At 57.3% G+C, this 25,806-nt stretch overlaps 1 protein-coding gene across 15 annotated transcripts in view; it reads left to right on the forward strand.

The window, feature by feature from the left end:
* Positions 1 to 25,806, forward strand: part of EPB41L1 (erythrocyte membrane protein band 4.1 like 1) — a 73,852-nt gene that overhangs the window by 11,976 nt on the left and 36,070 nt on the right. Inside the window, exon 1 of one of the 15 annotated variants that reach the window (XM_052790928.1) lies at positions 21,592 to 21,765. The exons of 13 other annotated variants lie outside the window; for them this stretch is intronic. The gene's annotated coding sequence lies outside the window, so the exon portion shown is untranslated. Of the gene's footprint in view, positions 1 to 21,591; positions 21,766 to 23,373; positions 23,397 to 25,806 lie in introns of those variants that run through there. One more of the 15 variants, XM_052790938.1, reaches the window with a different exon arrangement.

The raw sequence follows: 25,806 nt of genomic DNA on the forward strand, positions 1-25,806 counted from the left end.
GAGAGGGCAGCGATAGGTCTGAGCTGCAGAATTAAATTGCTGGGGTGCCTGAAAGAGCCAAGGGCTTGTGGTCCAGGCCTACTCAGGGACCCCTGGTGTCCCTCCGGCTGAGTGGGCTGCTCCGCTCCAGGGCCCCATTGCACAGCGGGTTTGCACGGTGCTATCCCTGTGAAACCAGATGTGAGCTGCTTCCGTGTGTCTTGCAGATGGTGTGCGGCTGGGGATAGCTGGGAGGACAAGGTCTTGCTTCTGCTTTCACTCCCTGACCTGCAAGGTGAGCCTGGGCAGAGGGCAACACAGCAGTGCTACCCTCCCTCTGGGCCCAAGATGGGAGCAAGGTGTCATCATCTGAAAACTGGGGATGAGGAGCTCTATGGCTGCACCCCGCTGTCCTGGCTCTTTCCTGGGTGACAGGAGCGTGCAGCAGCATGCACCATGAGGCTCACTGCATCTGTGGAACCCCACTGCTCACCAGGGTTTGGCTCTTGTCCACACAAGGTGAAGGGAGCAGAGGCAGGCATTGCCCTGGATGTGGGCAGGGTATCTGCATCCTTGCTGAGGGCTGTGATGAGCTGCTGCGATGTGCTCCTTGGGGCTAGAGGTGTCTCTGGCTTGGAATGGGGCAGCGTGTTACTTTTCATGAGCGGTTTCTCACTAGTGGTGCTACAAGACCATCCCTCCAGGAGGGCTCTTTGCGGGTCTGGCAGGATGCCAGCTCTGCCCATGTCTGCAGGTATGTGTCTGTAGGGAAAGCAGGGAGAATGACAGGGTTTCTTGTCCTGTCTCTGTATGCTGGAGTTTGGGTGCTGGAGACCAGTTTTGGAATTGGTGGGGGGCAGAGATGCAGGCCCAACTTCAGTGGTGGATTGCATGTGATCCTGCATCACTACATGCCTCAGTTTCCCTCCAGCATGGTGTGGTGTGCCTGTGTGCTTCTGCTCTGGGGCTCTGCACAGGGAAGGCTGCTTGGGAGGTTGAGCACCAGTCACCACCGATGTGGGAGCATTTGGCTCCCGGGCAATGCCTGGCAGGAAGCTCTGCCCCTGCATGGGGGGTGTGAGTGAGTCCCTGTTGGGGTTCCCCACACTGGGGTGTCACAGGGAGTGGGAGGACACACACCACTCTGTGATGACCTCTGGTACCCAGCCAACCCCTTGCTTTTGCTAGTGGCCTTGGTGTCCTGGGTGCAGATAGGGGTCGGTGGCCCAGGTCCGGGGTGTCTGGTGTCATGTTACCCTCTTTCAGTTGCGTCTCTCGTGAGCCAGCACTGGGGACTTGGGGAAGCACTTTTGCACAGCAGAACTGCTTCATGGCTGTGTGCTCTGAGCAGACTCACCCAGCCATGTGCCGGTTGCCCACAGGTCCCAGCTCCCTGGCAAGTCTGGGCAAGCGAAGCCTTGCCAGCATGGCCTGGGCTAGTTGCTGCTTTGTGCCGAGGGAGGTGTGCCCCCGCTTCTGGAAGGGTTGGTGACACTCCGGTCACGGCACAGTGATTGTGCTGATGATGAGCTGCTCATTTCTCTGTTTTTCTACAGCTCCCTCACAGCTGATGTAGTATCCTACCTCCTGGATGTCATGAAGGGCTTGCTGCTGGGATTTGGTAGGCAGATGTGAAGGGAAAGGACTGGTTCCTTGGGAGCTTGCTCAGAGGACATGGTCATCCATCAGTTGGACTAGATGATCGTTGTAGGTCCCTTCCAACTGAACTGCTCCATCCTCCTCAGAAGTGGTGCACAAGATGTGACCATTACCTTGGGGAAAATGGCACTCTGTAGCCACTGCTTTAGACCCCAGACAGGGCTCTTCTGGGGCTGCAGATCAGAAGACGATGACTGTAGGCAGAGAGCTTGGGCCTTCCTTTGGAAAGAAAGAGAAGATGGAGGAAGGCAGGGCCGAGCCCCTTGCTCTAGGTGCTCTTCACCTACTCGAGCTCCTCTCCTCTTCCAGCACACTGCTTACGGGCTGGCCTTGTGGTTTCCAGGGTGTCTGGTCCTGTGTTCTTCTTACACTAAAGCAGATGATCTTGCCTGGCTGCTACACCCCAGCACAAGACAGCTGAACCCATGGTCTCTACCTTACTATGCTTGCTTTTGTCAGCAAGCAGTGATTGCCGCAGAGGCAGCGAGTGACCTGGAGTGGGGACGGGAGCTGCTCTCTGCTGTTGCTGGCAGAGGAAGAGTGATCCCTGGTGATGGGTGGTCCACATGGTTTGCAACACCCTCTACCTGCTTCTGGTGTGTATCTGAGGGTGCCTTGCTGATGCTCTGCAGTGGCCAGCCACGGGGCATATCTGCAGCTGGGTGAACTGGGTTCAAAGAGCACTGGTTGTAACCATAACAGCCTTTGGTTCAGTCTCCCTCCCTCTGCTGCACCAGAACAGCTGCGGGCTCCATGCTGGTGCCATCCCTGCATGAGGGTTGGAGTAGGAGGGGAGGGGATGGCTGCAGTGCTGGTGGTCCTGGTATCTCTCTGGAGAGCCTGGTCCCCACCTGGGCTGACTGCTCCATTTGGCCGTGGCATCTCTTGGGCAGCCCCTTCCGCATCCAAAAAAGCTCACAGGGCCAGCGGGGCATGGCCAGCTCCACAGCAGGGCAGCCCCATCCCCCAGGCAGAGCCCCCTGTGCTGTCCGGATGCGGCACTGAGATGGTTTAGCCCCATAACTCTGCTTGCAGGCAGTTTCTAATGGCTGCAAAGTGAAGATGAGCACAAAGCAGCTGCTGAGGTCCCTCCCCAACAGCCTGGGCAGGATTACTTCCTTATTATAAGAATTGGCCCAGGATGCTGCACAGATCACCTTTTGCCTGAGAAACGCTGTCGGTCTGTTTTACGTAGTAGTTGGGAGGATGAAGCTGTTCTTTCCTCCCTGCCCTTTGCCCCATGCAGTGGTGGGACCCTGGCTGGGCAGGCAGTGCTGCCAGCCCCTGGCACAGCCGGCGGGAGCTGGTGGCACTGCTGTGGGGTGGGTGTTTGCTCGGTGGCAGTGCTGGCTGCAGCGGGTGCTGGGGCGGGGCAGTGCCGTGCCTGCTCCCCCTGCCCTGGCTCGGGGCTGCGGGTGCACTTTCTTCTTGATTTGGGGCCTGTCCTCGCTGCGAGACATGCCTTGGTCAATGAAGCTTGCTGGGTGCCACCCCAGCTGCTTTGGCCTGGGCTGAGCAAACAGGTTTGCGGTATGTGGCAATGCATGCCCTGAAGGCTGGTGAGAGCTGCCAGCTCCCTCTAACTCAGCTTGAGAAAGGCTGGCTTCTGGCCAAACACCCTGCTTGCTTTGGCTGATACTTTTAACCTCTTTTGCATCATGTCAGTTAGGAGCTGGGCTTCCCTCCTGCTGTGTTATAGCTGGGTTGAGCTGGGATGCCCACCCATCTCTGACCCCCTATGCCTGGCTGTTGAAGGCTTCTCTGCCTGAGAGCCGTGCTGGGGCTGTGATCTTTCCCCACCTTTGATGTGTGGCACTGTCTGCTTGGGTGGCAGGAGATGGGACTTTCCTTGGAAGATGCACCTTTACTGCTCCAATGGCTGTGCGCTGAGTCCTTGGCAGGTCTCAGCATGGCGGAGAGCTCTATTCCCACGTGATGTAACCACCCTCACCACTGGTTTTGGCCAAGGGTGTGAAGGGCTGGGATGGGATCCTGCCTTGCTAAACTGGTGATCCCACTGGGGCTGGGTGGAAAGGAAGAGCTGTCTGTTCTCAGATCCCTGCAGAGGAGGACTTGCTACCTGGGACTGGTGTTTCAGCAGCTTTTTTGGCACAGCAGGACCCAAGGGATGCGGAGCTGTAGGCAGCATCTGAGCAGGCACAGTGTGGGGTGGGGATCTGCAGGGCTTACTCCCAAGGGTGGATGCGGAGCCTGGACCATGTGTGGGAGAGCACCTGGCCCTGGCGTCGGTATGCTCTGGGGCATCATATTCCAACAGATGGGTGCTGGTGGTGGCACCTCTCTGGACTTCTTTCAGCCTGGCTCCTCTACAGCCCTTGCTGCTGTCTCCTTTATTCTGGGACAGAGGCTTTTGATTTTCCTTTCTTGCTTTCCTGCCTGTTGCTGAAGGGGTTAAACAGTGTTTGGGCCACTTCCCATCCTCATCAGCTACAAGAGCAGGTGCTGAGAGATGCTCAGTGGGAGGCCAACAGGTTTGGTGGGGCATGATCTGCTCCCCTCATTGCAGCTTGCCAGGCTCAGCCCTATCCAGGGTGCAGGTCTGGGGCGCTGGTGCTCACCTGTCTCCCTGGTGCCTCCCCAGGGGATGCTCCTTCCATGAGGGCTGGGTCCTTGTCATGCTGCTGTGTACAGCATCTCAGCCTGCTGAGAGGGTCCTCAGCATGGCCGGTATTTTCTCTGCTGTGGCATTGCTCAGGGACCTCTGGAAAAAGCCAGTTCCTCATGGAGCCATATGCTGCCCTAGAACTCGGGTCTTGGCTTGTGTCCTTCTCCACCTGCAAAGAAGGCAGGATGCTTGGTAGGGTGATGGGGAAGCTGGCGGGGCACTGGAGGGAGCTTTGTGTTGCAGTGAGGAGCTTTCAGAGCCTCTGAGGCCACTGAATGTGCTGGATGGAGAGTGAGGTTGGGTCTCCTTGCCACTGGTGTCACCTGGAGGATGCTCATCCTGCTCCCACGTGCAAGTAATGGAGGCCATTTGAGGTAGCCAGCATTGAGACAGTGTCCATCACTCTGCATACAGCTGCCACACAGGTCCCACTTTCCTCCAGCTGAAAGCCCAGGGGGGCCCGGTAAACCCCCACGGTGGTGGTGTTTGGTGGGGTGAGCAGGAGTGCTGCCGCTCCCCATGACCCTGGCGTGATGCTTCTTGTTCCTCACCGCAAGGTTATGTTTTAATGATGAGTTTTGGATGGAAAGGGCAGGAGAGCGAGGGAAGGAGAGGGCTGCTGTAATCCTGCTATGGATTCAGCATGGCTTTTACTGCACAAGACCACTCAGCTACAAGTAAGAAGGCGCTGGTACCCAGGTTGCCGGGGAGACGGAGACGTTGGTGGATGCTGCGGCCATGCTGGGTGGATTGCTGTCCCACCCATTCACTGCCACCAGTGACAGCCCCAGTTGCTGTCCCCGATGCTGTTGCAAGGGATGCAGTGCTGAGTGGTGTATTTGCTGCCTCATCCTGAGAGCCCCCAGACGAGTGGCTCCTGGTGGCCGGGGCTGCACCAGTGCCCTGGATGGATGCCCTGAAGTCGGGGCCGGCTGGGGAGAGCTGGACAAACATGGGTGCCTCTGGCATGGATCAGGGGCTCGCGCTCCAGAGCCATCTCCAAGTGGGTCCCTTGTGCCAGCCCTGGTGGGGTGATGCTGGTGGGGGGTGAGAGGCTGTCTGGGGTGGCAAGTGACCTTCCTGCTGCTTGGCTTGTCCACCTGGTGACCAAGACAGGCAGCCCCATCTCTTGGAACATCTAGACTTTTCTCCTTTTCTAGAAGGCACCTGTCATGGCCCACCTTCAGGTTCCTGAGGAGTGACCAGGGACTGGCTAGCAGAGGCAGGTGGTGCCGTGCCAGCCCGGGGATGGGTGCAGCATGTCGGTGCTCTGCCAGGGCTACAGCCCTGCCTGCGTCCCCACATGGTCGTCAGCCATCCAACACCTCTTCCAGGCAAGACCACCATGCCTTCCTCCTGCACACCCAGCCCTGGGCATCCTCCGGCAGTTGCCTGCACTATTCGCACTGTTCCCCCCAGGCACCTTCCTCCTGGCTGCGGGTGTCCTGCCTACCATCAGGAGGGCACAGTGGGAAGCAGTAAACCCATCAGAGATGGCTGCCGGGTATAAGAGGCATCTCTGTCTTGTTCCCCTCATGCTGCGGTGAGAGTGCTGGAGCCTCATGCTCGTGGCAGCTGTGGTGTTACTGCTCCATGCCCAGGAGCCCTGCTGCGAGGCTGGGCTGTGTGGGACATGGGTCAGGCTGGGATGGATCTGGCTGAGCCTGGATCTGCCTGGGAGCTGCCACTGGCTTTGTGTTCCCAGTCCTGGCTGAGGCTGTCCTGGTTTAGCTGGGAGGGCAGGAGCCGCACCAGCCTGTGCCCCAGGTCTGCTAGGCACAAGTCATGTGCCAGGGAGTGCTGCCCCCTCTGCCAGCCACTTGTGTCCAGGACCTCCTGGACACAAATTTCTCCCTTGGGTTGTGCTGTGGTGGGGCTGCAGCAATGGGGTCCCTATTCCCTGCATTCAGGCTGGCTGCAGCACCCTCCTGTGCCGGGAGCAGGGTTTTGTGCCCAGGATGCCTGGATTGGGACCTTCCTCTCCAAGCACAAGAGCAGGAGGCACTGGTGGTTACCGTGGGCTCTACCCACCTTGGGGCTCTGCCCTTGGGTGCAGCGGGGAGGAGAGACTTCATTCAGGTTTGCTTTTTTTTCCCCCACTTTATTTATTTTAATTTTTATTTTTTTTTTAAAAAAAAACTTCTCCAGCCCTTCTTTCTGTTGTCGTTTAATTGTCCAAGTTCCCTGAATACCCGTCACCTGCCCTGGGGGTAGAATATGAGACAAATCAAAGCTAGATGAGCTTCTGCAGGCACAAAGCGTACATCCTCTGGGAGCTGGAGAGAGATTAAACAGCTGAGAAAAACAACTGCTCAGGATTGTCCAAGAGGTAAAATGGAAGAATTGGGGGAGAACAAGGGGAAACCAGCAATATTTATTTACCAGAAGATGTCTGCCTTGTGCGTGGGAGGCTGGCTGGTGTGGTGGGACCCCCCCTGGGGTGAGGCCTGGAGGATGCTGGATGGGAGAACACCAGGCTGGAGCAGTTCTGCAGTGGGAGCTGGGGGGTCTCCGTGCATCTCTCCCAGTTTTGACCCTGGCATGGATTTGTACAGCTGTTCAGGATTATATCTATGCATCATCTAAATGACTCTTGGTTCCTGCCACCCCTCTGGCAGGGTTGGCATCTGGTCATGTGGAAGTGGAGGAGTGGTACCAGGGATGAAAAGGGTTAAAATTAAGTGGGAAACTTGGTGTCATGCCTGAGCTGGATTCCTACATGGGGTCTGCGGGCACAGCGTTGGCAGATGTGAGTCCAGGCAGTGGGAGTGGACCTGCACCCACCCAGCTGCCTGTGTGCAGTGGGATGCTGCTGCCTGCAACTGGCAGAGACCTGCCTGCACCTGAGGGGTAAATCAGACTTAAACTTTCAGTTGAAGGGGGGGGGGGAAAGGAATTTTAAGCTTTGTATTTGGGAATAATATAAAGCCAATGGAATAAGTCCCAAGCAGTGGCACTGTTTGTAGTCTCAGGACCAGATCAAGCCAGCACTTGGAGAGGAGTCAGAGGCTTGGTCTAGCAGAAGCCGGGTGCCTGTGTGCACGAGGGGGCATAGCGTGGGTCTTAGCAGAGCAGCCTGCTGTGGCTCCTGGTTGCTGCCCTGGCCCTGCTGGTGCCTTTGCCCAGTCCTCTGTGCCCTGTTCTCTGTGCCTTATTAAACATGCATTCAAAGAAGAATGGAGGTTTGCGGGTTTTTTTGTTTGTTTTAAAAAAATCCTATAGTTGTAGTCATTTTGTTGCATAAAGTACCTCCTTCCCTTATCTTAAAAGAAACGAAAAAACCCCCAACTCACCTAAGATATTCTACTCCCCTGAAAAACCTTTGGTTTTGATGATGCCAGTGAGCGAGCTGGGTGTGGGATGCTGGGCCATGCCAGCTGGTAGCATCTCCCCTGCCATCCAGTGTGGCCTGGGTGGGGGTGCAAGGGAAGGTGGAGACCATTGGGAGAGCAGCCTCTGGAGTCCCAACTGTGGGTATCTTGGGCTACTTTAATGCATGGAGCCTTTGCCTCCTGCGATGCTGGCACCCAATGCCAAGTTGTAAGGAGGCTGTTACTGCAGGGTTGAAAGTTCATGGAAGCCCCTCAGCTTTTTTAATGAGACTTTGGGGCAATGTGCTTGTGGTCACATTGATTTCTTGCAGGACTGATGATTAATCAGATTTTCAGGTTCCAAGTCAAAGGAAAAGCTTGGTTTGCTCTCTAGCTCTGACCCATGAGAGGTCAGACCTGTGCTAGAGACACCAGTGCTGGGGATAGTTTGAGGAAGCCCTAGAAAGTCTATTTTCCAGTCCTGATTTTCCACAGTTAATATAGCAATTTCCTGCTCCTCTTTCCAGCCAGCTAATCTGTCTTCGCTCAGAAGTAAGATGAACAGCAGCATAAATTGCAGGCAGTGTCCAAAAAAACATTTGCAAGAACAATTCTCTTCCTTGAGCTCCAGCTCCTGCCTGTTTCACTTATTGATCTGCTGCTTTTCTTCCTGTGAACCTGTAGCATTTTCTTCCCTGCAAAGGAATTTTGAGGTGTTTGGAGGGATTTTCTCAAGTACGTTGGCCTCTATCAGTTGGGAAGCCACAGTGATGCTGAGGCTTGTGACTTGCCCTTTGCAGCTTGGGGACTTGCTAGGAGGGAGCCAAGCTGTGAAGGATGATGCTGACCAGAGCATGGGGGGTGCTCAGATGCATCGGTGTCCCCAGGAAAGCAGGTTGTGTGGTGCTGTGGGGGATGCTCATTCCCAGTCAGCTGGGCTGGCTGCTTGAGATGGCCTCAGAGGGCATGAAGTGGTTTGCATTTGTCCTTTTCCTTTCCCTGTCTAGCATTTATCAGCTTTTGGAGGCAGCAGCTGGACTTGGGGTGGAAGTTCTGTCTCATCTAAAAGTGTTACTCCCTTTCCTGTAGGCCTTGGGTCTGAGGCAAGGCTGGGGGCTGAGATGTGGGGGCTGATGGGGTGCAGGGACAGATGGACAGCAGTGGAGCACATCCCCGGCACCGCCAGGCCCCAGTGCTTCAGCGGGAAGGAGGAAGCTGGCAGATACCAGGTGGAGGTTTCTGGTCTCGCCTCTGCTGCCAGAGCCGTTGCGGCAGAGCTGGCGCTGCTGGCAGGGATGTGCGGGCGAGGTGGCTCCTGCGGGATGCTGGTCGCTAAGCAACCAGCAGAGGTGGAGCTTTCTGGGTACCAGCCGCTGCACCGCTGCCTGTCTGCTCCAGCATCGCCTGCATCCTCCCCAGGCAGCACAGTGGGAGGTCCTGCCACCCTGCTGGCTGCACCACACTGTCCCGGGGCAGAAGGGCACCCCAGAGTGTCTGTGGGCACCGCTGAACCCTGATTTGGGGTTCTTCTGCCGAAGATCACTGACACCCTCACCTTGGGGAAGGAAGCTGTCTTGAAGCTCCGTTGACCCTTTTGTTTGGGGCTTCTACCTCTGCTGCTTCCCTGCCTGATTTTGCCATTTTGCAGCGAAGCAGGGCAAAAAGTGGGGACCCCCAAGGCTCCTGCACCCTGTGGCTCATGTGCAGCCCCTTGGCTGGGCTGGGGGCTGTGGATGCAGGGTGGGCTGGCTGTGAAACACTGGGGGAGCACGTTTCCCCTCTGAACAGTTGTGCCAATGGAGCCTGGGTACCTTCGGTCCTCCTTAGGTGGTGGCTGTGTTGAGACAGGGGCGGTCAGGGTGGTATGGGAAGGCTGAGCGGTGCAGAAGGGTTTGGGGAGGTGTCAGTGGCTGCACTGCACAGGTGTCCCGACTCAGGGCTGTCTCTCAGGATGATTGCAAACCTGCCTGGGTAAGTTGTGGCCTTGGGTCCCTTTTTTTTTTTACGACCTTCCCAAGGCTGGGTGTTTGTAAGGCACTGGGAGAGTCTTTGGATCAAATGACATCCTGCAGTGTGGGCAGGAGCTGTGTTGATGACTGCTCGGGGGCAAGAGGATGGAGAGGTTGCTCTGGATGGTGGCTTAAACCCTTCAGTGCACCCCCCTGGGCTGGTTCACCATGTGCCATTGCATTGGAGGATGTTGTGTGCTGAATGTTAAACAACCTGCTTTCTCCCGTGCCCTCTCCTGTAATATTCCTGCCCATAGCCAGTGCTTCTTGCTGGACCTTTGCTGGAAGAGCTGAATGCCCTGGGTGCATGGTCATATCGTAAATCTCCTGTCTTCCTGCACCTAGTGTGCTCTGAACTGTGCTGCCAGCACAAGCATGCCTTTTAAAAGGTATGCATTTGCCTGGAAGAGGCACATTCCTGGCTTTACAGGGCTGCCTGATGTGACAGAGGGGGCAAGCTGGGCAGCCTTTGGTTTTGCAAGAAGCCTTAATGAACTTCCACACCCGCCGGGCTCTTTCCTGGAGCAGCAGGCAGGGTGCGGGCAGCCAGTGGAGGATGATGCAGGGTGGGGTTGCTGGTGGCTGTATGGTTTCTGGCACAGGGGCTGCCTGGTTTGCTGCTGGATCCTGGTGCAAGGATCTGTCCTCGCTGCGCCCTTTGCTCCCGAGTGGCTGAGCTGCCATGCTGCCGGTGGGAGCCTGTGCTCTGGGCTGAGCTTTGGGGTCCCTGTAAGCCTGCAGGCTGGTATGGCTGTACTGGCATGAAGGTGCTGCATGGCGGTGTGGTTGTTCCCAGTCAGGGAGGGGACCGGTGAGCCATTCCCTGCTGAGACATACCCCTGTCCCTGAGAGCCAGTGATGGTGCTGGCACAGTGCAGCCTTGCCACCAGGCTCTCCTCCCAAGGAGACAGCGAGGCGGCCATTGCCGCCTGCCTGTATCTGCCTGCTGAGCTGCTTTGGAGATGCTTTGGGGTGTGTGGCTGGTGGGCAGCAGGGACAGCTCTTGGGGAGCAGCAGCAGTGGCTCTGCCTGGGAGCAGGGGATGGTTTTCAGCTAGCTGGTGACAGGTAGGCATTTCTGCTTGTGCTACCAAGTGGCTGACATCAGGGGGAGGGAGCTGAAATGTGAGGGAGTTGGGCTGAAACCGGAGAGGTCTGGAGTAGCGTTGGTCCTTTGGCACCTTCAAAGGCCGCGGGACCACAGAGCTGCTGCCCTGCCCGGGCTGGGCAGGTGCAGGCAGAGCCCTGGCATGGCCGAGGACATCGATTGGACTCGGCTTCTGGAGGGGAGAACAGGTGAGACTGGAGGAACCCGTGGGTGCCGAGGAAAGCAGAGAAATCCCCAGAGTGCTAAGCAGGTGGGTTGTGGTCTGCCAAGATGATGCTGCAGCGTCTGGGCTCGGCGATGGCACACAGCATGCCATGGCTGGTGCTGCCAGTCCCATCCCACATGCTCATGTGGGCCTCTGGGAGCAGGGAGAGCAAACCAGGGGATGAGGGGTGGCTGGGAGTTGCAGTCTGTGCTGGCTCTTTCATCTCACTGCTGGGTGGTGTCTGGGCTGCACTTTCATCTGGAGAAGCACGGGGTGTTTTTGCAAGAGCTGAATCACCACTCTCCTGACCCACTGGTTGAGAGATCTTTGACTGCATGTTAATGATGTGTGGAAGGTGTTTCTTGGCTTCCCAAGCTGTGTGCTGTGAGGGGTCACAGCAATTTATTCCTGGAATTATTTATTCAGCTGGGAGGTGTCACTCGAAAGGGTAGGAGTGAAACCTTGTTTAAAATGGCGCCAAATTGCTCAGGTTTGCAAAACGATCCTGTGTCACCGTGCGTAGTGGGAGCAGGGCAGCAGGGAGGAGGACATGCTGCTTTTGCATCCTGGCAGGCTTGGAGGACGAGGTCCCTCAGCCCTGTTCCCCCCTCCTGCCGGGACACAGCAGAGGTCACACTCCTCTTCCCTGGTTTTTCCTGGTGCTAAAAGGGCTGGGGCCAAAGCACGGAGGGAGCAATCTGGAAGGAGGGTTTGGTCTCTCAGGACAGACTGTGCCCTGCTGCTTTTGATGCTAGCAGCTGAGCTGGGCAGGCGGTGAGTTGCCATCGCTGCCTAACTCAAGGCTGACTTGGGGGACAGCCCTGCCCCCTCCCTGTGAACTCGGTGGCTTCTTAAATTTGCCTTCCCCTCCCCCTCCCTTTCTCATGATTCATTTTTGACCCATGGCACGATGCCTTTGGAGCCGCAGGGGAGCTGAGCCCAGTTTCCAGGGTGTAGTTTGGTAAAATAAGCTCAGGCTGCTTTATTAACCCTGGAGCAGGGGGATGCCGCTGTGGGCAGCAGGTCTCTGCCCACCTCCTGAAGGTGATGCTGGTGGAGGACAGTGCGGTTTGTGCCAGGGGAGGCACTTTTCTGCCTGTCAGCTGTGTTTGCAAAAGCCCAGCATCCTGCTCTGGGGTCAAATGTCTCCGCGCTGCCTGGCTCATGTATGATGAGCAAGCAGATGTCCGGGCTCTTGGCAACTGCTGACATAATATAAATACATAATTGCCCAAACACAGATTCAACAAGTGTCAATTAAGTCTGAGCTTGCTGCAGGAGAGCAGCTGTGCCAGCCCTGTTCAGAGAGGTGGGAGAGCCCCATGCTGTGGGCTCCTTCCACGTGGTGGATCCCAAAGCTTGTGGAGGTGTTACACAGGATCGCTGTGCTCACATGAGTGTGTTGCCATGGGATCATCTCATCCTTGCTACCTTTACTCTCATATTTTTCCCCACTTGACCCTATTCATCGCTTGGCAGCTCCAGCCTGGCCGTCGTGCACTGTGTCGATGAAGAGCCACTGTCTGCTTCTCATCGTGGTGCTCGACGGCTGCTTCAGCCCTGGGTTTGACTCCTCTTCCCCAGCTCAGCATCCCTCAGGAACTCCGGGTCAGGTCAATGGTTGCAGAGCACAGCAACTCAACAGCCCAAGCTTGCCAGGCTTGCTTGGGGCTGGAAAGCAAACACCTCTCCTGACAAAGGTGTCTGAAGTAGCCATCAAAGCCCTACATTGATTTAAGACCTGCTGATAGGGCAGACTTGGGCCTGTCTTCAGGAAGGGACTGGTCCAGACAGCCTTGATGAGACCTTCCTGCCCTCCATTGCCAGGCAGGCTCTGAGCTAGACTTGTCATCTCTGCTGGAGGAACAGGAGCTGATGTGTCCCTGCAGTTTCACTGGAAGCAGCCTCTTGTGGTTAGTTGGTGGTGGTCTCCTCCACTAGCAGGTTCAAACCTCATGGATCTTCCCTACCCAAAGGCAGGAGCTGCGGCAGGACCGGGTCCCCCTGATGCTGTGCTGTGGTGTGCTGGGCCAGCCTTGGTCTGGTTAGGAGGACAAAGCAGCAGACCTCAGCTAGGCCAGCACGAGGTCTGCTCACAAGCTGGCGGGAAAGGTGTCTGGGGTGAAGAGGGAACACTCACACTGTCCTTCATGCTCCTAGTGTGACCTACTTGAGCTCACACCATCCTGCTGGGCAGGAGAACATCATGCTGTGTTGGCCTGACATTTTCTTTTTCAAGTGGGTGGGAGGGAGCAGGCTCGGAGGTGATGGGAAAAGGGTGAGTTATGGGCAATGTGGCCTTGAGACTACACGTGTATGCAGTGATGTGGATGGATGTGTGGTGCAAGGCTCGTGGGTGGATGGAGTGACAATGCCTGCAAGCACCTCATGGTTGCAGGGAGGACTGGATGAGGTGGATGGTAGTGGCAGGGAATGGGTGAGCGATAAAGCTTCTCCCAGTGCCAGTGGAATGCAGTGCCCATGCTCTTGTGCTTGAGTCCTGCTGGTTGTGTGCATGTTTAAGTGCTTGCTGGGCAGAGGAGCCAGGTCATTGGGAAATGGAGGATGCCTTTGGTGTGAGGTGAAGGGGGAACTGCTTTACTGTAAATGGAGAACATCAGAAGAGATTGTGGTTGTCTGGAAAAAGACTTGGATGCTAAAACATCCATCTGTGTGACTGATCTGAGGAATAGAGAGAAAATAGCAGGACAAAAGGAGGGAATGTAGAGAAGGGCCTTGAGACAAGTATGTGGGCATGAGGGGTCTTGGAAAGCTGTGGTTACACACCAGACAGCAAATTTCAGTGCTGCAAATGCAAAGCCTTGCCGTCTCGGCTAACAGGGATCTGCAGGAGCCAGGCAGAGACAAGATGAACCCCAAGGTCCATTCAGCTACAGGCAGCAAGGGCACGTGGACTAGACCCTCACGGCACAGTCAAGACCCTTATGGCAGGAGGAGGAACAGAATGCTTTTGGTTTGGACCCAGCAGCACTCAGTGCTCAACTGCCCATGCCTCTGCCAGCTGTTTTCTGCTCTTTCAGGGTTGAGCAGAGAGGAGCTCCTGGGGCTGGTCCTGCAGGGACCTCCCTGGGCAGCTGTCTTTGCCTTGGTTTAGTGGCTCTGTAGACCTGTTGCTCTCTGAGGGCCTCCAGATCATGTCTGGGAAGAACCAAGGCTGGAACCTGACGGACCTGAGAAGGCACTTTCCCGTCCGGGTGGACACAGGTCCTGCTGGTTGAACGGTGGCCGCAGGGGGTTGCTGTCCCTGGGCTGAGTGAGCTAGTGCGGGTGTTGCCTTCTCCTCTGTGCAGGGCTGAGCTGCTGCTCAGAGCACTGGCTCTTTGCGGGGCTGTTCCCATGGAGGAGTTGTGGTGACCTGGGGATGGTGGGGAGATGCAGAACTTGAAATAGTGGAAGGGCAGAAGTTCTGCCCTGGCTCCTTGACAGGGACAACCACAGCCCAATACTACAGGGAAGGAGGTTTGGCGAGATGCTGGAGAATCCCTCTCTAATGTGATGAGGATAAAGCCCTGGCGTGGGTGGTGATGCAGGGAGAGGAGTTTCCACCGCAGGAGACTATTAAAGGCTTGTTGGGCTGGTATGGATGGAGCTAGTCCCTGTGTTGAGCTGAGTGGGATTAAATGACCTCTTGAAGCATCATCTCCCTGCTGCAGTGGAGGGCTGCTGTGGCCTCCCTGGGGCTTGCAGAGGCAGTGTGGGGACCTGAAGGAGGGTTGTCGGGAGCTCACTTGCAGGAGGCTGCAGGGACCAGGGCTCCCACATCAGCCGCATCCAGAGCCTCACCTCTGTGAGTCAGCGTTTCACTACCGATGATTCACAGCAGTGCTGCAAGACAGCCACGGGCTGGTGCAGGGCTGAAATTAATTGTCTGGAAGGAGAGCTGTGCGAGAGGAGGGAGAGAAGATGTTTTCCCTCATCTTATCAGCATTTCCCGAGCCTGGCTGTGAGGTACGCCAGCACCGAGCTGGAGAGAGATGTGCTCTGCCTGCAAAGGGAGCTCCACCTTTCGGTCCCTTCCCTGGCAGCAGCCGCAGCAACAGAGTTTGGTGCCCTGGCACCTTGGTGAATTTGCGGTGGCATCCAACCATCATTTTCCCAACCCAAGAGCACAGTCACCTGCTTGGCTGGACGTCCTGGCATGCTGCTTCGGTCACAGGCAGCCGGCGGGGAGGATGAGACAACCCCCCTCTTCCCCGTGCATGCAGGGGGAGGCATCTCTGGTCCCTGTAAACTGTGCTGTGGGGCTCCTTGCTGAGCAGGTGTTTCTGTAATTCAGGTTAGAAGTGGGGGTCACCTGCCTCCCTTTTCCTGGTGGGAGGCAGGTTACCCCCAGCACATCTGGCACAACTGTAAATCCATTGAGCTATTCTGAACCATCTCAAGGATGATGGACAAGTACTGTTGTTATGCTTCAAAAATATTATTTGGGCATCTTTCCATGTCCTTTCTGGGCTCAGATACCCTCAACCTGAGACGTAAATTGTCAGAACTGCCCACAGGTGTAATCCTCTTGGGAGGCTGGGCCGTGTCCTGGGTGCTGTAGCGCACAGCTGGGTTGGAGGCTGAAGTACTGTGTCCTCAGCGCATGCGTGTCCAGGTTGGTGCTTTCCAGCCTCTGATTTCCTTCTGAAGGATTTTTGTAGACTAGGTGCCCTGCAGCAAGCTGAAGCCTGATGACAGTGGTTTTTTTGGTTGCATTTTGCAAGTCATTGAGGAGTTTTGTGTTTGTCCCTAGTTTGGGTGTCCGTAGCGTCCAGGCGCTTGGATGCCACAGGACAGATTCTCCCCAGCTCTGCAGGGATACAAATGCTGTTGCTTGCAAATAGGTATTGTAGTGAGACTAGTGAAGTATTTTCTTAGCAAAGTAGAGTCAGAGTCAGGTAAGAAAGGTTATTCAAGGCCATGAACCACTTGCTGTCCATCTCCACTGAGGTAATAATTTGAAGGTTGTTTTCTGCTACAGGGCAGCCTGATGGGGGGGTGTCTGTCTGCCCATGCTGTGGTCCTTCCTGGCACATGTAACCCAGGCTTCTGGTTGCTATTTCTGGCTCCTGCTCAGCCCTGTGACTTGTTCAAGCTCCTTGACACCTTGTTGGTCCTTTTGCGTATCTGTGAAATGCTTCAGAGCATGGAAATTTCCAAGTTACAGTTTTCCCCGCAGCAGCTGGATTCCAGCTATGCCGTATGTATATTTTAGGACTCGGGTGTAGGAGCGGGCACTGCAGTGCCGGTCACTGCAGGCACGGCTGGGGACCAGCATCATGGTGGCTTTGGGACTCGGACCTTCTGAAGTGATGGTGCATCGCGCGTTAGACCGTGTGGTGATGGTGCTGCATTAATGTATATAGTACATACATTATATATACATCCTGAATATGAAACAGGCAGGGAAAGCAGCCCGGGCAGAGCTAATTGCTGCTGAAAGACAAACAGGGGACGGATAAAGGATGTTAAGCAGGAGGGAATCGGAGTAAATCCATTCCAGAGAACTGGTGGTCTGGTGTGTGGGCACTTCTCATGTTGTGCCACAGCAAAGCCGGGGCAGGGCTGGGGGGAGACGGCATCCCAGCTCCTGGGGGATACGACCTGGTGGGGAGCCGATGGGAGAGGAGAGGGGGGCCTGGAGCATGTGGGGCTTATGAAGGTGGGGTGGGGCAGCACAGGGGCTGGGGCAGCTCTGCTCCTGCTCCTCCAGGCTTGGTGGCATGGCCTGTCCCCTCCCTGTCTCCTCCAGGGTGGGTGGGGAGGGCTGGGGACCCCTTTCCTCCTTGCCCTTGAGGCTTACCCTATGGTCTGCTGAAGTGGGGGACTCCCCCCAGTGGGTGCCTGCCACAGCCCCAGATCTGGCCAGCACATCTCCTGGTGAGCTTTGCATCAGGTCTGGGGGTGCCCGGGGGGTCTTTGGGGACCTCAGGCACTGAGGCACTGTCCCAGACAAACTGGAAAATGTGAGGATAGGCGGGAGCGAGCCTGTCCGGTGTGGGAGGCCCCTGGAGCCCTCCCCAACAAGCGGGGCACCGCACTGTCCTGTGGGACCCAGGGGCACAGCGCTGCGTGTCCTGCCCTCTGCGGTGGCAGGAGGCGGCAGGACCCCGGTGTGGGCAGCGCTAGTGGGGGGTCTGGGTTGGGTTGGTGTGCACCCCGCAGTGCAGTTGCACTCCTGAGGCAGGACCGAGATACTTTCTCCTTAGTACCATTTTTTCTTCGCAGTAGCCCCACATCTGCCCGCATGGCCCAAGTCCCCGCTGTGTCCTGTGGTGTCCTCTATGGGGAAGGTCAGAGCTGATGAAGGAAGCCTGTGGGCTGGTCCCCAGCCCACTGCAGCTCCAAGCCAACTTGCTTTTTCTTCTACCCACCCTCTGTTATCCGTCTTCCTGTCCCTTCCTCTGTTATCCCTCTTCCTGTCCCTTCCTCTGTTATCCCTCTTCCTGTCCCTTCTGGCCTTTAAAACATTTGTCTCTTATCTTGAACATCTCTGAGGCCTCGGAGCTGTCCTTGCCTTGGAAAAAGCTAAAAAGCTCTTTTTTCCTATGCCTGGGCACCTGCAGAGTGTGCGGGTCCTTCTCTGCAGCAGCCTGGGAAGCTGCTGCACCATGGGGACTGGGGTGGGGGGATATTTCTGTGCATAGGAGATGGTTCCTCCTTTTCTGCCCTCCCGTTCCTTGTTGGAGCTGTGAGTCTTCACCAGCGCACAGGCTGCTCCCCGGTTTGCTCCTGCTCCGGCTGCTTGCCCTGCCCCAGCAGAGCTGGCCTTGTCCGGTGGGTCAGTGCCCCTGACCTGGCATGTTAGCAGGATGCTGAACCCCGAGATGGGCAAAGGGGCTGTGCTGCGCGTGCTCTTGTTATTTAGTCTTATTTGGTGATGCTCTGGGGTTTCTTAGGGTCCTGATCCTGCTTCAATCTGTTGTCACCAGTGGGGATTTGGTTCATGGCTGCACAGCCACTGGGGTGCTGTTGCTCCCCTCTCCTGGACGTACATTCCTCATGGTTGGAGAGGGTTGGATGTGAAGAAACCAGAGTGAAGCCTGCGCTCGTGTCTTTAGGCATTCAGAAGGTATGAGCCAGGCATCCTGAAAGCAGGGGAATTGGGTTAAAACCCACAAATATTCTAATAACAGCCCCTCCAGCACTTGCTTCAGCCTGTGTGAACCTCCAAGGTAGGTGCCAAACTCTTTTTTGCTAATGCGAGGACAGAGCTGAACAGGTGGTGACAGGGACAAGTGGTTCAAGTGGGGTGCTTCAGGAAAAGACTGTTTTGGGCATGGATCAGGTGTGCTGTGCTGCAGCCCCTGCCCCCCCCCCCCCCCCCCCCCCCCAAATCCTCCCTCCTGCTCAGGTTGTGCAGGGCAGCAGGGGCAGGCACAGGCGCAGTGTCCCTGCACAGGGTGAGCAGCCGCAGGGTGCCTCTGGGTGCCCCTGATATCTGGAGGTTACAAGTAATGATTAGCCCTTGCTTGGATTTAAAGCACTCTGAGGATTAATGTCATGTTTTCTCCTATGCCTACCCCTCCCCGCCCCTCTCAGGGGGGTGGCAGGGCTGAGTTGGCAGCTGGGTACAGGCTCTGGGCAGGGGAACGGTTGCAGGATGAGGCCCATCCCAAATGCCTACATCCCCCACCAGGGTGGGAGGCAGGGAGAGAGCATTGCCATGGCTGATGTGTGACCAAGCCCCGTGTGCCTCAGTTTCCCCTGCCGGCAGCTGGGAGAGCTCCCAGCCTGTGGAGGGTGCTGGTGGTGTGTGTGTGAAGCCCAGCAGCAAAGCGCTGGCACAGCTCTGCTGCCCTCCCCTCCTTGCCTGGGCTTCCTGGTGTGATGGGTGCCACAATGTCCTGCTCCCAGTGTACAGGCCCAGGGTGGGGGGGGACAGGGACAGACCCCATAGCAGAGCAGTCCTGGGGGACACAGCTCAGGGAGGAAGGTGCTTTTGCTCCAGCATGAGGCAAAGGGCTGGCACTGCAGAAGCACTGGGCAAGTCTCCTGATCCCTGCAGCCCCTTGCCCCCCCCCCCCCCCCCCTCCAAGTTCCCTTTCCGAGTGGGGAAAGCCACTGTGCCGATGAGGGCTGAAGAGCAAGCCACGAGCATGGTTTTGGTGCAGCCTGGGGCCCAGCACCATGCTCCCACTGCTCTGGAGAGCCCTTCGCACCAGCCCCGAACTATGCTGGCCCTTCTTCAACTCTGGGGCTGTGAGGCATCAAGGCAGCCCCTTCCTGGGTGGGCTGGTGGTACAGTGGCCCCAGGGCACCTGGGCTGCAACCCAGCACTCCCCTCCATCCCTGTGGGCAGGGATGTGCATGCCAGAATGTGGGGAGGGTTGTCCTCTGTGAGCATTGCTTTTGTGAGGGATGTGCCAGGTGCTAGTGGTCATCAAAAGGTACTTTTTTTTTTTTTTTAATAAAATGCAAGTTGGGGTAAATTTTTTCAGTGGATTTTCCAGCATTTCCAGGACAGGGGTTGGTTTTGCCAGCCCTTACCCCCCCCCCCCCCCCCCCTTTAATTTCTACCAAATTAATCAGAAACATTTTGATGCTCGAAATCAGAGGCTGTATCTGGGATTGAAGGAAACTTTGAATCAGCTTGTAGATAGAACTGCTCCATGCAGCAGCCACCTCCCTGTCTTCCTCCGGGTTTGCAGATGCCTCCAAAATGATGGCTGACAGCCAGCTTTGCTAGGCTGGTGGGGGGGGAATAAGAACAGTGCCCCTCTGCCCCCACAGCCTTCTCCACTGGGATCTAAGGAATTACTGTGATGTTACTAAAACCTCGGCCCAGCTTAGCCCTGACCCCTTCTAAGAGTTGAGCTGTGTCCCATTGTGGTCAGAGGGAGCTGGCTCTGCTTCGGTGCCTGAGTCACCAAATCGTGCTTCGGGTGGCAGTGCAGAATGCAAACGGTTGCCTTCTGTGCCCGGGTGGGATTGCAAGGACGTGAGGAGACTGTGTCATGGGGTCAGCAGGGGTGGTGGGAGCAAGGAGGGACTCACCAGCAACCACCGCCTTTGCAGGAGCTTGGCTCAGTGGCATGGCTCAGTGCTTGCTTGGAGGGCGGGCATCTCTGGTGTGGGTGGGTCCCCAAGATCCGGGAGGGATCTTGGTGTGGTTTTTTTGGTGGGTGAGGAGGTGCAGGATCAGGCCCAGCCATGAGTCACATCTCCGTGGGACAACTCAGGCATTAGCTGGGTGCCTGCCATCCCCTGTGGCACTGCAGCAGTTAGGGGTGCTCTTCTGTGGGGTGGTACCCGCAGCTGACATCTTTCTGCTGGCCTGAATCCTGTGCTGAAATGCCCATGGAGGTCTCTTGGGCTCTGCTGGGACTCTGCGATCCCCTCACTTTTAAAGGGAAAAATGTGCTACGCAGGTTGGCCTGTGCCACCCTGTGGGATTCATTTGCCTCTCCTTAGAGTGAAGAGTGGGGGAGCTCATCCATGGGGCAACTTCCCCCCTGCTTCCAGCAGCATGTGCCATCCTTGGCCGCTGCCAGGGCTTCCTGCCAAGAGGATGGAGCCAGGCTCTTCTCAGTGGTGCCCAGGGACAGGACCAGAGGCCACGGGCGCAAACTGGAACACAGGAGCGTCCTTCTGAACATCAGGAAACACTTTTTCACTGTGAGGGTGGCCGAGCGCTGGCACAGGTTACCCAGGGAGGCGGTGGAGTCTCCATCTGTGGAGATACTCAAAAGCCACCTGGATGCGGTCCTGGGCAGCCGGCTCTGGGTGGCCCTGATGGAGCAGGGGGTTGGACAAGGTGACCTCCAGAGGTGCCTCCAACCTCAACCAGCCTGTGATTCTGTGATTCAGTCCTCGAGCACAGCATGGTGGCCTTTAGCGTGGGCAACGTGCAAGGGGTTCAGAAGAGCACAGTGGGGTCCTCGATGGGGTGAAGTGCAGGCACCCATGCCACAGGGACCAAGATGCCAGCAGGACCCTGTTTGAAACTTGTTGCTGTTCAGGTCTCTCCAATGCCTTGTGCACCCTGTGGATCTCACTGGTGGCAGATTTTGGAGCCAGGGAGAAGAGCATTTCCACAGGAATCTCCATCCCTATTAGGGGGTAGCGGGCGCACTGAGTCCCTTCCAGCCTGGCACCCTGGGGCCCGAGCGCCTCTGGCTGGGTGCATCATTGCTTCTTGCCAGGGATGAAGGGAAGATCCTTTCTGCTCTTGTTTTCCCTAGGCTACCTTATGGAGCCAGCACAGGGATGTTTCCTGGGGTTCAGCGCTGATCAGGGAGGGGGGATGATATCTCATGGTCATTGCCCCCAGGCTGGCTTGACCCGGGGCAAGGAGGCACAGGACAGCCGCAGCTCCTGCTGCCTCTCTCCTGCTTTGGGCAGCATCCCCAGGGGCTGGGGAGTTTGGCTGAGTGGGGAGGTTGTGCACAACATGATAAATTAGGTCTTTCCTATCACGTGTCCCATCTGTCTCTCCCTTTCCCCCTCCTTTTCCTGTCTGTGTTTCATCTCCTCTCTTGGCTCTGGGCTGACTCTTCTCTCCACTTTCTGTGTCTCCTCCTCCTTGTTCGTGCGGCAGCTCAGGACAAGGAGTTTTACAGTTGTGGGTGCTCGGAGATTGGTGATGCTAGCCCTGACCACAGTGGGAGGGGTGCAGAGCAGCCAAGAACTGGTGGCTGCAACCCCCCAGGGTGAGGGCGAGGCGGGGGTTCATGGCTGGAAATGCCATTGAGGATGCTGAGGCTGCTCAGGCTGAGACCCCCTTATGCATGGGGCTGCCTGAGTGCTGTTCCCATGGGAGCTGTGGGGGCCCGTGCCTGCACTGCTGCCCCACCGGGAGCCAGGGAAGAGGTAAGCCCGACTGGTCCCCAGCCTGGCTAAACTCGAGGGGATTGCGCTGCCAAGGTCAGTGTGTCGGGTTAGGGTGCAAACAGACTGGGCAAGGATTTCGGAAGAGGGGGGCTTGTTGGGAAGCATGGGATGACTGGTCCTCCCTTGCCACAGGCTTCTGTGTTTAGCTCAAGCGAGACTCCCCCTACCCCAGGCTGTCCCGTTCCAGCGGCTCAGGAGTCCCTGTGTGAGGCTGAGCTTGCCATCTGCCAGCATGGCATGTGTCAGCTGCCTGAGCAGTGCCCGGCTCTGCAGGGGGCTCATGGGGAGGGGTGTCAGGGCTGTAACCTGGTCCCTGCCCTGCTCGTTCCCCCAGGGCTGATGTTCATGGGTGGAGGGGATGGTCCATGAGCATCCCAACCCATGGGTACCATTTGGAGAACTCATACTGGTGAGTGACTGGGCAGTTAGCGCTGAGCGGGGTTTTCTCCCTCTGCATCCAGCACAGTCAGGCTCTGCGTGGACGGACCACGCAGGTGGGTGCCTGCACCCCGCTAGCAGGAGCCTGCTGGTCTGCCAGCAAGTCCCAGACTTTGCCTGGCTTGTGCTTCTTCCCCTGGGGCTCCTGGTGGCTTGGCGCACTCTGGAGTTTTCATCAGCATGTGTCCAAACCCGTGGGTGCTACCTGAGCACTGCTCCTCCCAGCAGGCTGCCTACACCTGGTAAATATCACCTGTTCCCTGTCTGCAGGCTGCCTGCCCAGCCACAGCCAGCCCTGCCGGCCCACCCCTGGGCTGCCACTGCCCGCTGCTGCAGCACCCGCTGCCATCCCGCAGCTGCTCTGGCAGTGCCCCTGTCTGTGCTCTGGGGTTTCCCACCGCTCACTGAAGGCAGGATCCGTCCCTCTGCTGCGGCGGTGTCAGCGCTGTGCTTTACGGGCACTTCGTGCTGTTGCATTACTGGGGTACAAGGCACCTCTGCGGTGCGGTACCTAGCCCTGGTGTTTGTTCTGTGGTGTTGTCCCTCCCGGGGGACAAGGCGGGGCACAAGGAGCCACGTGCCCTGCAGGCAGGGATGTGCTGCATGTCACGCTCTGCACTTCACTGTGGACAAGGGCGATGAAGGAGCTTCTGTTCAGCTCTCGCTGCTGGTACATCTCCAAGCTGACTAGTGCAAGTGGGGTGCTTGGGTATGTGTTTTGGAGGCGGCGCAGGTGTTTGCTGCCCTAGGACCCATGTAAGAGATGGGGGCGGTGATGCAGGAAAGTGCCAGATTAACTTGGGATGAAGATGTATAGTGGGTCCAGCTCCTTGCTGAGCAGCCAGTGCAGGAGCTGAGCTCTCTGCACAGTGAAGGATCCTGGCAGGATCGCAGCCTGCGCCGGCTCTCTGGTGCCTGGCCCGGGATGAGTCAGGTGTTTGCAGGCAAGCGGGGCGGATGGGGCTGGCACCAGCATCTACGTGGGACCCTCCCGCCACACCAAGGGGCTGCGGTGTGGGCACAGAGCTCCTGGCAAGGCAGGAGCCCGACAGTGGGATGGGAAGGCAGCCCAGTTCCCAGCTTGGCTGCGGCTGCGGTACACATCAATCACTGCGCGGGGGTGTTGGGGCTGGGGAAGAGGCGGCTCTGCAGAAAGCGCTGCCTCGGACGCGGCGGCAGCCTGGCAGTGACGAGCTGTGCTGGAAGCATGGGGAGCTGGCAGCAAGGTAGGGCTGGCCCTGCTGTGGAGAAGGCAACTACACGGGATGCTCTGCGGTGCTGCTGGCTGCCTGCGGGACACTCTGGGCTTTAGCCGGCAGCGGGTGCCCAGCGTGGGGAGCGCTAGCCTGGGTGGGATGCAGGTCCTGGAGCCTGGGTTGGGGGGACAGAGCACTTTTCCAGCTAGGGAACGGTTCGGAGAATTGCAGATCTCTGCCCCTGCCAGTCCTGCATGAGGAGGAGTGGTGTGCAGTCTCCAGGAGCTGGGGGTACCCTGCATTTCTGATCCCCCCCCCCTTCACCATAAACAGGGCAGCTCATATGATTTTTTGGCCTTGCTGCAGAGCAGCCCAGGAGAGCTCTCTGGGCTGCCCACTGCACTGCGGAACAGTTTGGGGATTTGCACGTCCCCCACTGCGAGGGGGGTGAGGGCTGGGTGACAGTGGGGCTCAGGGGTGCTGCATGTTGCCAGGGCTTTGGGGACTGCATTCCTTGTTCACTTTATGTGTTCCTGGAAGATACCCAGGACTCCTTGCTGGGGCTCCTCTCATGTTTCCAGGATGGCTGCAAGGCGCTGCCTATGCTGCCTGTGCTCTCATCCTGCCTGTCCCCTGCCTGCTCGGCCTCTGCCCCACAGCAGGGGTGCTGGGTACCGCAGCCCTGGTGAGCTCCTCTGTTGTTCCTGGGGGCTGGCAAGTACTTGGACCCCCTGCCCAGTGTCACGCAGCCACTACCAACCCCACAGGGTGCTCCCTGTGCCCAGCTTGCTCCTCATCTCCAGCTGCCTCTGCAGCAGCCGTCTGTCCTGCAGCATGGTAGTGGGCTTTGCTGCCAGGATCAGCCCCACGGGGCCCTCAGCAGCTGCCGAATGCAGCGGCAAGGGAGGAGTGTGCTTGGTTGTTACCCAGCTCTGTGCACCCCTGTTGCGCTGGAGCCCGTGGAGACCTGTTCAGGCACTCAGCATGGGGCTTTGCACAGAGACTTATGCCTGCCCATGTCCGTGATGCTTCAGAAGTAAAGCATCATGGACGGACGGTGTCCTCAGCAGGGAGTGAGGAGGGGAGAGCAGGGCCCAGGAGCAAAGGGGGATGCTCAGCCTTTAAAACCAGCCTAGCAGCAAGGAGTGAATGGGCAGGGGGAAGGGGAAAGCAGGCTTGGGTGAAAGCCTGTTTGGAGGTGGCAGGGAAGGAAAGGCTCTGGGAGGGGAGCACTGCGGAGGCTGGAGCCGGGATATGCTAGGGATGTGCGGGGGCAGAGCGTCTGGGAAAGCTGTGAATCCACACTCCAGCTTGAAGGGGGAGGAGAGGAAAACACCAAGGGAAGGAGGAGCAGGCAGGGAGATGATGGGAGGAGATTACAGGCATTACAAGCAGCTCTACCTCTGATCCTACTAAGGCTTTCTTTGCAGTTGTGGTTCCCATGTGCCTGTTTCAGTAGCCTGGAGCTCCAACCGGCTCCAGCCATTTCACCTGATGTCTGCCCTCAGGAGCATATCCCCCAGCCCATTTTGGGGGATGCTGCAGGAGCATATCCCCCAGCCCATTTTGGGGGATGCTGCAGCAGAAGCAAGCCAGCCCTTGCTGAGAACCAGGGTTGTGCTTGGCATGTGGCACCGGGGACCATGGGTGCAGAGGAGTCCTTCAGCCAGTACCCTGCACAGAGCAAGGGTCTGGGGAGATGGCGCCCGCTGTCTCCTGCCTCTGCCAGCCGCTGCCCAGGCAGCTGCCATCCTCAGCACGGGAGCTGCTCTGGCCCTGGCTTTGCTCCTGAAGGAACATTCATGAGCAAGGCTAGGTGCTGGGAAGGGCTGGGACTGCCCCGGGAGCCTGCGTGCCCTGCAGGATTGGGTCCTGCTCCTGCTGTGGGTAATATTTAGAAACAAATTAAATGATTTGGGACAGCATTTTGAGTGGTCTCAATCAAGTTTGCTGCAGTTGTGGTCTAAACTTCTAAAGGTTTATGATGGCAAATATGTCCGTTAAATTGTCCCTTTGGCAGCATGCTGGGACCCATGTCCTTTCTTGACCTGTGGCCCCCCACATTGGGGTCTCCTGGGGGGCTGTCCTGTGACGTGGGGCAGCAGGAGGTGAGTTTTGCATCCAGAAAGTGCTGTGTGATGGCAAGCGCTCTCCACGACTGGCTTCTCGCTGTCTGAAAGTGTGCTTTCTGCTTTTAAATCAGGGGTAGTTCCTGCTTAAGGCACAGAGATGCTCCCATAATAAACATCATCTGCTTTTGAAGCACTTGAGCACTCTAGGAAAGTCCACGGGGAAGAAATCTAGTTCCCCATGGGGTAGAAGGGGCTGGGACAGGTCATACTGGCTGCCTCACCGTGAGTGCTGCTCAGGTCCCTATGGAGTCCTGCAGGTGCCCCCAGGGTGCTGAGCACCCGCAACCTGGCAGAGGGAATGGTCGGGG

Source organism: Harpia harpyja, chromosome 1, assembly GCF_026419915.1.
Source record: "Harpia harpyja isolate bHarHar1 chromosome 1, bHarHar1 primary haplotype, whole genome shotgun sequence".
Lineage (NCBI taxonomy): Eukaryota > Metazoa > Chordata > Aves > Accipitriformes > Accipitridae > Harpia > Harpia harpyja.